Source organism: Rutidosis leptorrhynchoides, chromosome 8 (assembly GCF_046630445.1).
Source record: "Rutidosis leptorrhynchoides isolate AG116_Rl617_1_P2 chromosome 8, CSIRO_AGI_Rlap_v1, whole genome shotgun sequence".
NCBI lineage: Eukaryota > Viridiplantae > Streptophyta > Magnoliopsida > Asterales > Asteraceae > Rutidosis > Rutidosis leptorrhynchoides.
In genome coordinates, this window is record NC_092340.1 from 247,478,963 (window position 1) to 247,493,169 (window position 14,207).

The window sequence follows — 14,207 nt, forward strand, 5'->3', positions numbered from 1 at the left end:
GCGAATCCTAAAGATAGATCTATTGGGCCTAACAAACCACATCCAAAGTACCGGATGCTTTAGTACTTCAAAATTTATATCATATCCGAAGGGTGTCCCGGAATGATGGGGATATTCTTATATATGCATCTTGTTAATGTCGATTACCAGGTGTTCACCATATGAATGATTTTTATCTCTATGTATGGGATGTGTATTGAAATATGAAATCTTGTGGTCTATTGTTACGATTTGATATATATAGGTTAAACCTATAACTCACCAACATTTTTGTTGACGTTTAAAGCATGTTTATTCTCAGGTGAATACTAAGAGCTTCCGCTGTTGCATTCTAAAATAAGGACAAGATTTGGAGTCCATGTTTGTATGATATTGTGTAAAAACTGCATTCAAGAACTGATTTCGATGTAACATATTTGTATTGTAAACCAGTATGTAATGGTCGTGTGTAAACAGGATATTTTAGATTATCATTATTTGATAATCTACGTAAAACTTTTTAAACCTTTATTTATGAAATAAAGGTTATGGTTTGTTTTAAAAATGAATGCAGTCTTTGAAAAACGTCTCATATAGAGGTCAAAACCTTGCAACGAAATCAATTAATATGGAACGTTTTTAATCAATAAGAACGGGACATTTCAGTTGGTATCAGAGTGTTGGTCTTAGAGAACCAGAAAAATTGCATTAGTGTGTTTTATCGAGTTTGTTAGGATGCATTAGTGAGTCTGGACTTCGACCGTGTTTTCTTTAAAAATGATTGCTTAACATTTTTGTTGGAAACTATATATTATTAACATGTATATATTATGTGATATATTAATCTCTTAACATGTTTGATATTGTGTGATAGATGTCTACCTCTAGCACAAATCCCATTGACTCACCTAATAATAACGAAGAGCCGAATATATATTGGACTGATTCACAAGTTCCCGAAGAGGAACCGGAAGAAGAGTCGGAACCGGAAGAAGAATCGGAACCGGAAGAAGAATCAGAACCGGATGAAGAAATAGAACCGGTGGGGGAAATAATAAAACAGTTAAGTAAAAGAAAATCCTCAACCAACCGACCAAGGTTAATTATGGTCAATGGTGTTTCCGCCAAGGAAGCAAAATATTGGGAGGATTACCAATTCTCCGATGAATCAGATTCCGACGAGAATTCCGATGATGTTATAGAAATTACCCCAACTGAATTTAAAAAAGCAAAAGAAAATAATAAGGGAAAGGGCATAAAAATAGAGAAATCTAATTCCAACCCCGATGAACTTTATATGTATCGTCAACCCCCGAAGTCCTTAAGTTGTAACAATGACCCGGGAACCTCTAAACCACCAGGTTTTTCTAAACCGTTGTGGAAAAAGACAGCTAGTATTAGGGGAACATCATATATCCCTTGAAACTTGGCAAAACGAACCAAAACCGAAGAAGAAGAAACGAGCGAGTCGGAATAAGATAGTTGTATTCGTGTGGTGTAATATATGTAATATAGTGTGCTTATGCTTTATGATATATGTAAAGATTGCTTGTATTAATAAGTATTTTTTTATGAATCTAACTCTTGTCTATTTTACAGTTTAAAAACATAAAATGGATAGACACCCCAATATTTTAAGAGACCTACCCGGAGACATGATTGATGAAATCTTGTCTAGAGTCGGTCAGAATTCCCCGACACAACTATTTAAGGCGAGATCAGTTTGTAAGACATTCGAAGAACGTTCCAAGAATTCCTTGGTTTATAAAAGGCTTTCGTTCGAAAGATGGGGGATATCACATTGGAAAATCCATAAGTTACGATGTGTTTACTTTGACGCATATATTGCGGGGAACCCAAATGCTATTTTACGCAATGGGTTAAGAAATTATTTTGACTCAATATATCCGAATATTGGACTTCGTGATTTAGAAAAAGCGGCTAACATGCAACATAAAGAAGCATGTTATGCTTACGGATTAGTAATGTTCGCTTCTCACCAAAGTGAGAACAAGAACATCGGGCTACAACTATTAAACAAAACGTTCCCACAAGTGACGGAGTCGGTAATTGGGGTAAGAAATGAGGTTTTTAGATTGTTACGGGACTGTTGGACATTACGTAACCCTCGTCCCTTTGACGACGTTACAACACGCTGTCTTATCAATGGCCATAACGGTTATGTTCCACAAGACCAAAGATGGGAAGTAGTCCTAGTAAAACCAGAATGCATGACTTGTTTCTGGACGTATGAATTACGTGTCTTTATTGCCTTTGCTGAACGACTTGTGTACTACCTAGAATTATCTTCACAACTATCTTGTATCAAAGTTATTGTGTGCTATATTTCATGCTTTTTGTAAAACAAGCGGTATTGTAAGTTTGTAAAATATTGTATAAAAGTTTGAACGCGAAATATTATTATAATCAGTTTTTCATATAGAATTGTATATTAGCTACTAAGTATGAACTTAACGGGTAGGTACTACCCGAATTTAAACTTATAAAACGCTAATATGAAGAAAAAGTTTTTATAAATGAGTTCATATTATGCTACGAAATACTATTAACTACTCTTAATATTCTGTATGATTAACTTGTTCCATTTGACTATTTTGAAGGAAATGGCACCGACTACTCGACACACCGTGAATATGAATGAAGAGGAATTCTGTACTTTTCTAGCTTCAAACATAACCGCAGTACAGGCTGCGCCACATACCAACAATAACCTTGGATCTAGCAGTACAGGAAATCGTGTAGGATGCACTTACAAAGAATTCACTGCCTGCAAACCTTTGGAATTTGATGGAACCGAAGGACCGATCGGATTGAAACGGTGGACCAAGAAGGTCGAATCGGTGTTTTCCATAAGTAAGTGTACTGAAGAGGACAAAGTGAAGTACGCTACGCATACCTTCACAGGTTCTGCGTTAACATGGTGGAATACCTATCTAGAGCAAGTGGGACAAGATGATGCTTACGCACTACCGTGGTCAGCATTCAAGCACTTGATGAACGAGAAGTACCGTCCTAGAACCGAGGTCAATAAGCTCAAGACAGAACTTAGAGGGTTACGAACCCAAGGATTTGATATTACCATGTACGAAAGACGATTCATAGAATTGTGCCTATTGTGTCCGGGAGCGTTCGAAGATGAGGAAGAGAAGATCGACGCGTTTGTGAAAGGATTACCGGAAAGAATCCAAGAAGATATAAGTTCACACGAGCCCACCTCCATACAACAGGCATGTAGAATGGCTCACAAACTAGTGAACCAGATTGAGGAAAGAATTAAAGAACAGACGGCTGAAGAGGCCAATGTGAAGCAAGTCAAAAGAAAGTGGGAGGAAAACGGTGATAAGAATCACCAATACAACAACAACAGCAATTACAATAATAATCGCAACAATTATCCCAACAATCGCAACATCAATTGCAACTACAACAAACGGCCCAACAACAACAAAAACAACAACAACAACAACAACAACAGCAACTACAACAATCGTCCCAACAACAATAACAATTGCAACAACAACAACAATCAGAAGCAGCTATGCCAAAGGTGTGAAAAGTATCACTCGGGTTTCTGCACCAAATTTTGCAACAAGTGTACAAGAAATGGTCATAGCGCGGTGAAGTGTGAGGTCTACGGACCAGGGGTTAACAGAACGAAAGGAACAAATGGTGTCAGAACGAGTAATGGCGGAGCAAGTAGTGTCGGAGCAAGTTATGCCAATGTAGTTTGTTATAAATGTGGAAAACCAAGCCACATTATTAGAAATTGCCCGAACCAGGAGAACACGAATGGACAAGGCCGCGGAAGAGTTTTCAATATTAATGCGGCAGAGGTACAGGAAGACCCGGAGCTTGTTACGGGTACGTTTCTTATTGACAATAAATCTGCTTACGTTTTATTTGATTCGGGTGCGGATAGAAGCTATATGAGTAGAGATTTTTGTGCTAAATTAAGTTGTCCATTAACGCCGTTGGATAGTAAATTTTTACTCTAATTAGCAAATGGTAAATTAATTTCAGCAGATAATATATGTCGGAATCGAGAAATTAAACTGGTTAGCGAAACATTTAAGATTGACTTGATACCAGTAGAGCTAGGGAGTTTTGATGTGATAATCGGTATGGACTGGTTGAAAGAAGTGAAAGCAGAGATCGTTTGTTACAAAAATGCAATTCGCATTATACGAGAAAAAGGAAAACCCTTAATGGTGTACGGAGAAAAGGGCAACACGAAGCTACATCTTATTAGTAATTTGAAGGCACAAAAACTAATAAGAAAAGGTTGCTATGCTGTTCTAGCACACGTCGAGAAAGTACAAACTGAAGAAAAGAGCATCAATGATGTTCCCGTCGTAAAAGAATTTCCCGATGTATTTCCGAAAGAATTACCGGGATTACCCCCACATCGATCCGTTGAATTTCAAATAGATCGTGTACCAGAAGTTGCACCAATAGCTCGTGCTCCTTACAGACTCGCACCCAGCGAGATGAAAGAACTGCAAAGCCAATTATAAGAACTTTTAGAGCGTGGTTTCATTCGACCAAGCACATCACCGTGGGGAGCTCCTGTTTTGTTTGTCAAGAAAAAAGATGGTACATTCAGGTAGTGTATCGACTACCAAGAGTTGAACAAACTTACCATCAAGAACCGCTACCCACTACCGAGAATCGACGACTTATTTGATCAACTACAAGGCTCGTCTGTTTATTCAAAGATTGACTTACGTTCCGGGTATCATCAAATGCGGGTGAAAGAAGATGATATTCCAAAGACTGCTTTCGGAACACGTTACGGTCATTACGAGTTTATGGTTATGCCGTTTGGTTTAACTAATGCACCAGCTGTGTTCATGGACCTTATGAACCTAGTGTGTGGACCATACCTTGACAAGTTTGTCATTGTTTTCATTGATGACATACTTATTTACTCAAAGAATGACCAAGAACACGGTGAACATTTGAGAAAGGTGTTAGAAGTATTGAGGAAGGAAGAATTGTACGCTAAATTTTCAAAGTGTGCATTTTGGTTGGAAGAAGTTCAATTCCTCGGTCACATAGTGAACAAAAAAGGTATTAAGGTGGATCCGGCAAAGATAGAAACTGTTGAAAAGTGGGAAACCCCGAAAACTCCGAAACACATACACCAGTTTTTAGGACTAGCTGGTTACTACAGATGGTTCATCCAAGACTTTTCCAGAATAGAAAAACCCTTGACTGCATTAACGCATAAAGGGAAGAAATTTGAATGGATTGTTCAACAAGAGAAAGCGTTTCAGTTATTGAAGAAAAAGCTAACTACGACACCTATATTGTCATTGCCTGAAGGGAATGATGATTTTGTGATTTATTGTGACGCATCAAAGCAAGGTCTCGGTTGTGTATTAATGCAACGAATGAAGGTGATTGCTTATGCGTCTAGACAATTGAAGATTCACGAGCAAAATTATACGACGCATGATTTGGAATTAGGCGCGGTTGTTTTTGCATTAAAGACTTGGAGGCACTACTTATATGGGGTCAAAAGTATTATATATACCGACCACAAAAGTCTTCAACACATATTTAATCAGAAACAACTGAATATGAGGCAGCGTAGGTGGATTGAATTGTTGAATGATTACGACTTTGAGATTCGTTACCACCCGGGGAAGGCAAATGTGGTAGCCGACGCCTTGAGCAGAAAGGACAGAGAACCCATTCGAGTAAAATCTATGAATATAATGATTCACAATAACCTTACTACTCAAATAAAGGAGGCGCAACAAGGAGTTTTAAAAGAGGGAAATTTAAAGGATGAAATACCCAAAGGATCAGAGAAGCATCTTAATATTCGTGAAGACGGAACCCGGTATAGGGCTGAAAGGATTTGGGTACCAAAATTTGGAGATATGAGAGAAATGGTACTTAGAGAAGCTCATAAAACCAGATACTCAATACATCCTGGAACGGGGAAGATGTACAAGGATCTCAAGAAACATTTTTGGTGGCCGGGTATGAAAGCCGATGTTGCTAAATACGTAGGAGAATGTTTGACGTGTTCTAAGGTCAAAGCTGAGTATCAGAAACCATCAGGTCTACTTCAACAACCCGAAATCCCGGAATGGAAATGGGAAAACATTACCATAGATTTCATTACTAAATTGCCAAGGACTGCAAGTGGTTTTGATACTATTTGGGTAATAGTTGATCGTCTCACCAAATCAGCACACTTCCTGCCAATAAGAGAAGATGACAAGATGGAGAAGTTAGCACGACTGTATTTGAAGGAAGTCGTCTCCAGACATGGAATACCAATCTCTATTATCTCTGATAGGGATGGCAGATTTATTTCAAGATTCTGGCAGACATTACAGCAAGCATTAGGAACTTGTCTAGACATGAGTACTGCCTATCATCCACAAACTGATGGGCAGAGCGAAAGGACGCTACAAACGCTTGAAGACATGCAACGAGCATGTGTTACTGATTTCGGAAACAGTTGGGATCGACATCTACCGTTAGCAGAATTTTCCTACAACAACAGCTACCATTCAAGCATTGAGATGGCGCCGTTTGAAGCACTTTATGGTAGAAAGTGCAGGTCTCCGATTTGTTGGAGTGAAGTGGGGGATAGACAGATTACGGGTCCGGAGATAATACAAGAAACTACCGAGAAAATCATCCAAATTCAACAAAGATTGAAAACCGCCCAGAGTCGACAAAAGAGCTACGCGGACAGTAAAAGAAAAGATATAGAGTTTGAAATTAGAGAAATGGTCATGCTTAAGGTTTCACCTTGGAAAGGCGTTGTTCGATTTAGTAAACGGGGGAAACTAAATCCAAGGTACATTGGACCATTCAAGATTATAGATCGTGTCAGACCAATAGCTTACCAACTGGAGCTACCTCAATAACTCGCGGCTGTACATAACACTTTCCACGTCTCAAATTTGAAGAAATGTTTTGCTAAAGAAGATCTCACTATTCCGTTGGACAAAATCCAAATCAATGAAAAACTTCAATTCATTGAAGAACCCGTTGAAATAATGGATCGTGAGGTTAAGAGACTTAAACAAAACAAGATACCGATTGTTAAGGTTCGATGGAATGCTCGTAGAGGACCCGAGTTCACCTGGGAGCATGAAGATCAGATGAAGAAGAAATACCCGCATTTATTTCCAGAAGATACGTCAACACCTCCAACTGCTTAAAATTTCGGGACGAAATTTATTTAACGGGTAGGTACTGTAGTGACCCGAACTTTTCCATGTTTATATATATATTAAATGAAATTGTTATTTACATGATTAAGTGTTTCCAACATGTTAAGCAATCAAACTTGTTAAGACTAGATTAATTGAAACAGGTTTCATATAGACAATTGACCACCCAAGTTGACCGGTGATTCACGAACGTTAAAACTTGTAAAAACTATACGATGACATATATATGGTTATATATATAGTTAACATGATTTTATTATAAGTATGTATCTCATTAGGTATTTTAACAATGAGTTATATACATAAAAATGAGACTATTAATTTAAGAAACTCGAAAACGATATATATAACGAGTATCGTTATAACAACGTCTTACTAGGTACATATGAATCATATTAAGATATTGATACACTTGGTTAATTATGTTAAATGATAAGTAAATATATTATTAAGTGTATTAACAATGAAATACATATGTAAAAATAAGACTACTAACTTAATGATTTCGAAACGAGACATATATGTAACGATTATCGTTGTAACGACATTTAACTGTATATATATCATACTAAGATATATTATATATCATAATATCATGATAATATAACAATTTAACATCTCATTTGTTATAATAAACAATGGGTTAACAACATTCAACAAGATCGTTAACCTAAAGGTTTCAAAACAACGTTTACATGTAACGACTAACGATGACTTAACGACTCAGTTAAAATCTATATACATGTAGTGTTTTAATATGTATTCATACACTTTTGAAAGACTTCAATACACTTATCAAAATACTTCTACTTAACAAAAATGCTTACAATTACATCCTCGTTCAGTTTCATCAACAATTCTACTCGTATGCACCCGTATTCGTACTCGTACAATACACAGCTTTTAGATGTATGTACTATTGGTATATACACTCCAATGATCAGCTCTTAGCAGCCCATGTGAGTCACCTAACACATGTGGGAACCATCATTTGGCAACTAGCATGAAATATCTCATAAAATTACAAAAATATGAGTAATCATTCATGACTTATTTACATGAAAACAAAATTACATATCCATTATATCTAATCCATACACCAACGACCAAAAACACCTACAAACACTTTCATTCTTCAATTTTCTTCATCTAATTGATCTCTCTCAAGTTCTATCTTCAAGTTCTAAGTGTTCTTCATAAATTCCAAAAGTTCTAGTTTCATAAAATCAAGAATACTTCCAAGATTGCAAGTTTACTTCCAAGTTTTCTAAATCCATTCCAAGTAATCATCCAAGATCAAGAAACCTTTGTTACTTATAGTAGGTTATCTTTCTAATACAAGGTAATAATCATATTCAAACTTTAATTCAATTTCTATAACTATAACAATCTTATTTCGAGTGGAAATCTTACTTGAAATTGTTTTCGTGTCATGATTCTGCTTCAAGAACTTTCAAGCCATCCAAGGATCCTTTGAAGCTAGATCTATTTTTCTCATTTCCAGTAGGTTTATCTAAGGAACTTGAGGTAGTAATGATGTTCATAACATCATTCGATTCATACATATAAAGCTATCTTATTCGAAGGTTTAAACTTGTAATCACTAGAACATAGTTTAGTTAATTCTAAATTTGTTCGCAAATAAAAGTTAATCCTTCTAACTTGACTTTTAAAATCAACTAAACACATGTTCTATATCTATATGATATGCTAACTTAATGATTTAAAACCTGGAAACACGAAAAACACCGTAAAACCGGATTTACGCCGTCGTAGTAACACCGCGGGCTGTTTTGGGTTAGTTAATTAAAAACTATGATAAACTTTGATTTAAAAGTTGTTATTCTGAGAAAATGATTTTTATTATGAACATGAAACTATATCCAAAAATTATGGTTAAACTCAAAGTGGAAGTATGTTTTCTAAAATGGTCATCTAGACGTCGTTCTTTCGACTGAAATGACTACCTTTACAAAAATGACTTGTAACTTATTTTTCCAACTATAAACCTATACTTTTTCTGTTTAGATTCATAACATAGAGTTCAATATGAAACCATAGCAATTTGATTCACTCAAAACGGATTTAAAATGAAGAAGTTATGGGTAAAACAAGATTGGATAATTTTTCTCATTTTAGCTACGTGAAAATTGGTAACAAATCTATTCCAACCATAACTTAATCAACTTGTATTGTATATTATGTAATCTTGAGATACCATAGACACGTATACAATGTTTCAACCTATCATGTCGACACATCTATATATATTTCGGAACAACTATAGACACTCTATATGTGAATGTTGGAGTTAGCTATACAGGGTTGAGGTTGATTCCAAAATATATATAGTTTGAGTTGTGATCAATACTGAGATACGTATACACTGGGTCGTGGATTGATTCAAGATAATATTTATCAATTTATTTCTGTACATCTAACTGTGGACAACTAGTTGTAGGTTACTAACGAGGACAGCTGACTTAATAAACTTAAAACATCAAAATATATTAAAAGCGTTGTAGATATATTTTGAACATACTTTGATATATATATATATATATATTGTTATAGGTTCGTAAATCAACCAGTGGCCAAGTCTTACTTCCCGACGAAGTAAAAATCTGTGAAAGTGAGTTATAGTCCCACTTTTAAAATCTAATATTTTTGGGATGAGAATACATGCAGGTTTTATAAATGATTTACAAAATAGACACAAGTACGTGAAACTACATTCTATGGTTGAATTATCGAAATCGAATATGCCCCTTTTTATTAAGTCTGGTAATCTAAGAATTAAGGAACAGACACCCTAATTGACGCGAATCCTAAAGATAGATCTATTGGGCCTAACAAACCCCATCCAAAGTACCGGATGCTTTAGTACTTCGAAATTTATATCATATCCGAAGGGTGTCCCGGAATGATGGGGATATTCTTATATATGCATCTTGTTAATGTCGGTTACCAGGTGTTCACCATTTGAATGATTTTTATCTCTATGTATGGGATGTGTATTGAAATATGAAATCTTGTGGTCTATTATTACGATTTGATATATATAGGTTAAACCTATAACTCACCAACATTTTTGTTGACGTTTAAAGCATGTTTATTCTCAAGTGAATACTAAGAGCTTCTGCTGTTGCATACTAAAATAAGGACAAGATTTGGAGTCCATGTTTGTATGATATTGTGTAAAAACTGCATTCAAGAAACTGATTTCGATGTAACATATTTGTATTGTAAACTAGTATGTAATGGTCGTGTGTAAACAGGATATTTTAGATTATCATTATTTGATAATCTACGTAAAGCTTTTTAAACCTTTATTTATGAAATAAAGGTTATGGTTTGTTTTAAAAATGAATGCAGTCTTTGAAAAACGTCTCATATAGAGGTCAAAACCTCGCAACGAAATCAATTAATATGGAACGTTTTAAATCAATAAGAACGGGACATTTCATAATACTTAGTGAATATCCGAACTCAATATGTATCTCGGGTCAGAGGATACAATGATATTCGCCTTTACTCAAGATTACATGTGATCAACCACAAAGGCTCCATTTAGTAAATCTTGAGAGCGGGTCTTCTAATATTTGTATCCCACAAATATCTGTGAACTTTGGTTACAACCTTGCCCCACATTCAACCCGTGAATGTATACCAATCCAAGTTCATAATAGTCTAAACCTCACACTTGTTCCCACAAATGTAATCGACTACAAAATTTAGAATAATTACTTATTCATGGATAAAATATGCAAAATAGGAACATGACTCAAGATTAATAAATTAACACCATAATTATATTAATGAGTTTGAATCACTTCGTTCCACCACAATACATAAAACAGATCACAACCAATCACTAGAATATCGAAGCCCTAATGCACTAACATGTCCTTGATGTTTTGCACCATGTAAGAGCTTCGTGAGTGGATCCACTATATTAGGATCTGTATGAACTTTGCGAATACATATCTTTCCCTTTTTAAATTCATCCCTTATGTAGTTGAATCTCCGCTCAATGTGACGGGTCTTTTGGTGAGCACGAGGTTCCTTGATTTGAGCAATCGCGCCCTCGTTATCACAAAAGATCTCAAGAGGGTCCTGAATGGAAGGGATTACTCCTAAGTCGTCGATGAATTTCTTCATCCATGCAGCTTCCTGAGCTGCCAATGAGGCGGCAATTACTCCGACTCTGTAGTGGATAAAGCAACAACATCTTGTTTTGAACTCTTCCAAGAGACCGCACCTCCATTTAATGTGAAGACATAACCGGATTGTGATCGAGAATCATCTCGATCAGTTTGGAAATTCGCGTCCACGTAACCTTTTACAGCGAGTTCCTCCTCACCAGACCCATATATTAGAAACATATCCTTAGTCCTCCTAAGGTATTTCAATATACTTTTAACCGCAATCCAATGACTGTTTCCAGGGTTATTCTGGTATCTACTTATCAAGCTAAGAGCGCATGACACATCCGGTCTAGTGCATATCATTGCATACACGATTGACCCAATAGCAGACGCATATGGGACATTCTTCATTCTATCCTGTTCATCTTTCATGGTGGGACACTGAGATGAACTAAGGAGCGTTCCTCTTTGAATATGTACCAAACCTTTCTTAGAGTTCTCCATCCCGAATCTCTTCAAGACGTTTTCAATGTATGCACTTTGATTCAAACCTATCAATTTCTTGGATCTATCTCTGTAGATCCCAATCCCCAAAATGTATTGTACTTCTCCAAGATCCTTAATGGAGAAGCATTTATTTAGCCAAGTTTTAACACCTTGCATTGCCGGAATATCATTTCCAAATAACAATATATCATCCACATATAGTACAAGGAACATGATAGTGCTCCTACTAGCTTTCTTGTATACACAAGCTTCATCACCATTTTTAATGAAGCCAAATTTCTTGGTCTCCTCATTAAAACGATGATTGCACATTCTAGATGCTTGTTTCAATCCGTAGATTGACTTCTTTAACTTGCATACCTTATTTGGAAATTTCGGATCAACAAAACCTTCAGGCTGAACCATATAGACATCTTCCTCAAGATATCCATTTAGGAAAGCGGTCTTGACATCCATTTGCCATATTTCATAATCATAATGAGTTTCAATGGCAAATAATATCCTAATAGACTTTAGCATCGCCACAGGCAAAAAAATTTCATCATAGTCAACCCCTTGAGTTTGAGTGAAACCTATTGCTACAAGTCTAGCTTTATATGTATCTGTAACGACCCTACGTTTTCCGTTATCTTTTACCGTTAATTATTTAACGTCCGTTAATTGTTATTCGTGCCACGTCATTTCTATGATCTATATTATTATTTTAGCAATAATATATTAATTATTATGTGTTAAATGAATATTTGTATTCATATTTTAAATTGTACATTTCTACGTGTCGCGAATTTCTATCCAGCGAATCTTTTCGGTTTTCAAACCAACGGTCAAGCTTTTGGAATTTTTAAATCCTAATTATTTTAAATATGATATTTTTATGTCATATGATTATATATAGTATTTATATATATTTTTCGTCGCGTATTTGTTGTCTCTCCGGATTTTTAATCGCGTAAGTGCTTTTTCGCGTTTCGGGACTCGTTCGGGCTTTTGGGCCACAAGGAATTTACATTTAAGTGAGATGGCCCACCATGGGGCCCACCCCATCCCAATTTCGTCCGAAGCCAAGGGGGAGGGGATACCCCTTTACACTTTGCATTTTATTTTCATTTTTCTCATTCTCAAGATTAAGTCATCAAAACCTAATTCTATTTTTGTGGTGCTCTCCTCTCTCCCTCCCCATTTGGCCATCGCCGTCCACCTCCCCAACACCATCAATCTTCAACAATTTTATAGCTTGGATCATCAATTGTTTAACATCAACGCATTCCTCGTTCCGTTCTCTACACGATCATACCAATTGTTTCTTGATTAGGGTATAAACCCTAACCCTAGAACTTTTAATTTTTCATTACTTTTCTGTATTTTGATGATTTATTAGTAGTATGATGATTGTTGATTGTTGTAATGATGTTTGTATGCATAGAATTACTCATAATCACTTGTTTTCGGTTTGATATTATTGGGACAGCAGCTTTTTTGTGTGTTTCTGACTTTGTGACTGATATAAAAGTTTTTATAAAGTATCTAGATGAGTTCCTCTCATTAAGACATTAATTTTAGACTCCGGATTCATGTCGTTTCGATTCCCGGAACCCTAGATATGATCAAAATGGTATTTTATTAAGATTGAATTGTGATTTTGGTATGCACCAGGTTTGGTCCGACTTTGTGACCATATTTGGTGACTTTAGGGTGTGTTAGTGTGTTAGGACTAATGGTGGGGCGAACTTTCATGTTCGGGTCATCTCAATCCGAGCCACGAATCACCCGTTACGTCTAAAACATGTTTTTGATTGAATTAAAGTTTCAAGTAGTGTAATGGCTGTACATCACGACTTGTGGACTGTTCTTGGGGTGTTCTTCAGTGTACCAAAGTGTCGGGTGGTTTGATTAGGCGGAGATATATGTAAGGCTCGCCGAAAACCGACACCCGGGGCTCAGAATACGACCCGATGAACTTTTGATTTAAAACTTGTGGCTAATTATTAAACTTATGATATAAATAATGGATTTCATTATCATTTAATTACTTATGGTAAAGAAAGTAATTATTATTATTTACAACTTATGATATATTTATTATATCATTTAATTTATACTTATGATTTAATTAACATTTTAATTAAACACATGATTAATAATACTTCATTATTAATGGAAAATACTTATGATAAGTATTAAAATTATATTATGAGATTATTATAACAAGACTTATAATAAGGATTAATTAATTATTTAATTATTATAAGGCTTAGTTATTATTTAATTATAATTTAATTATTAAATACTTATGATTTAATAATTATAATTAGAAACTTATGATATGATTAATAATTCATTATTAATTAAT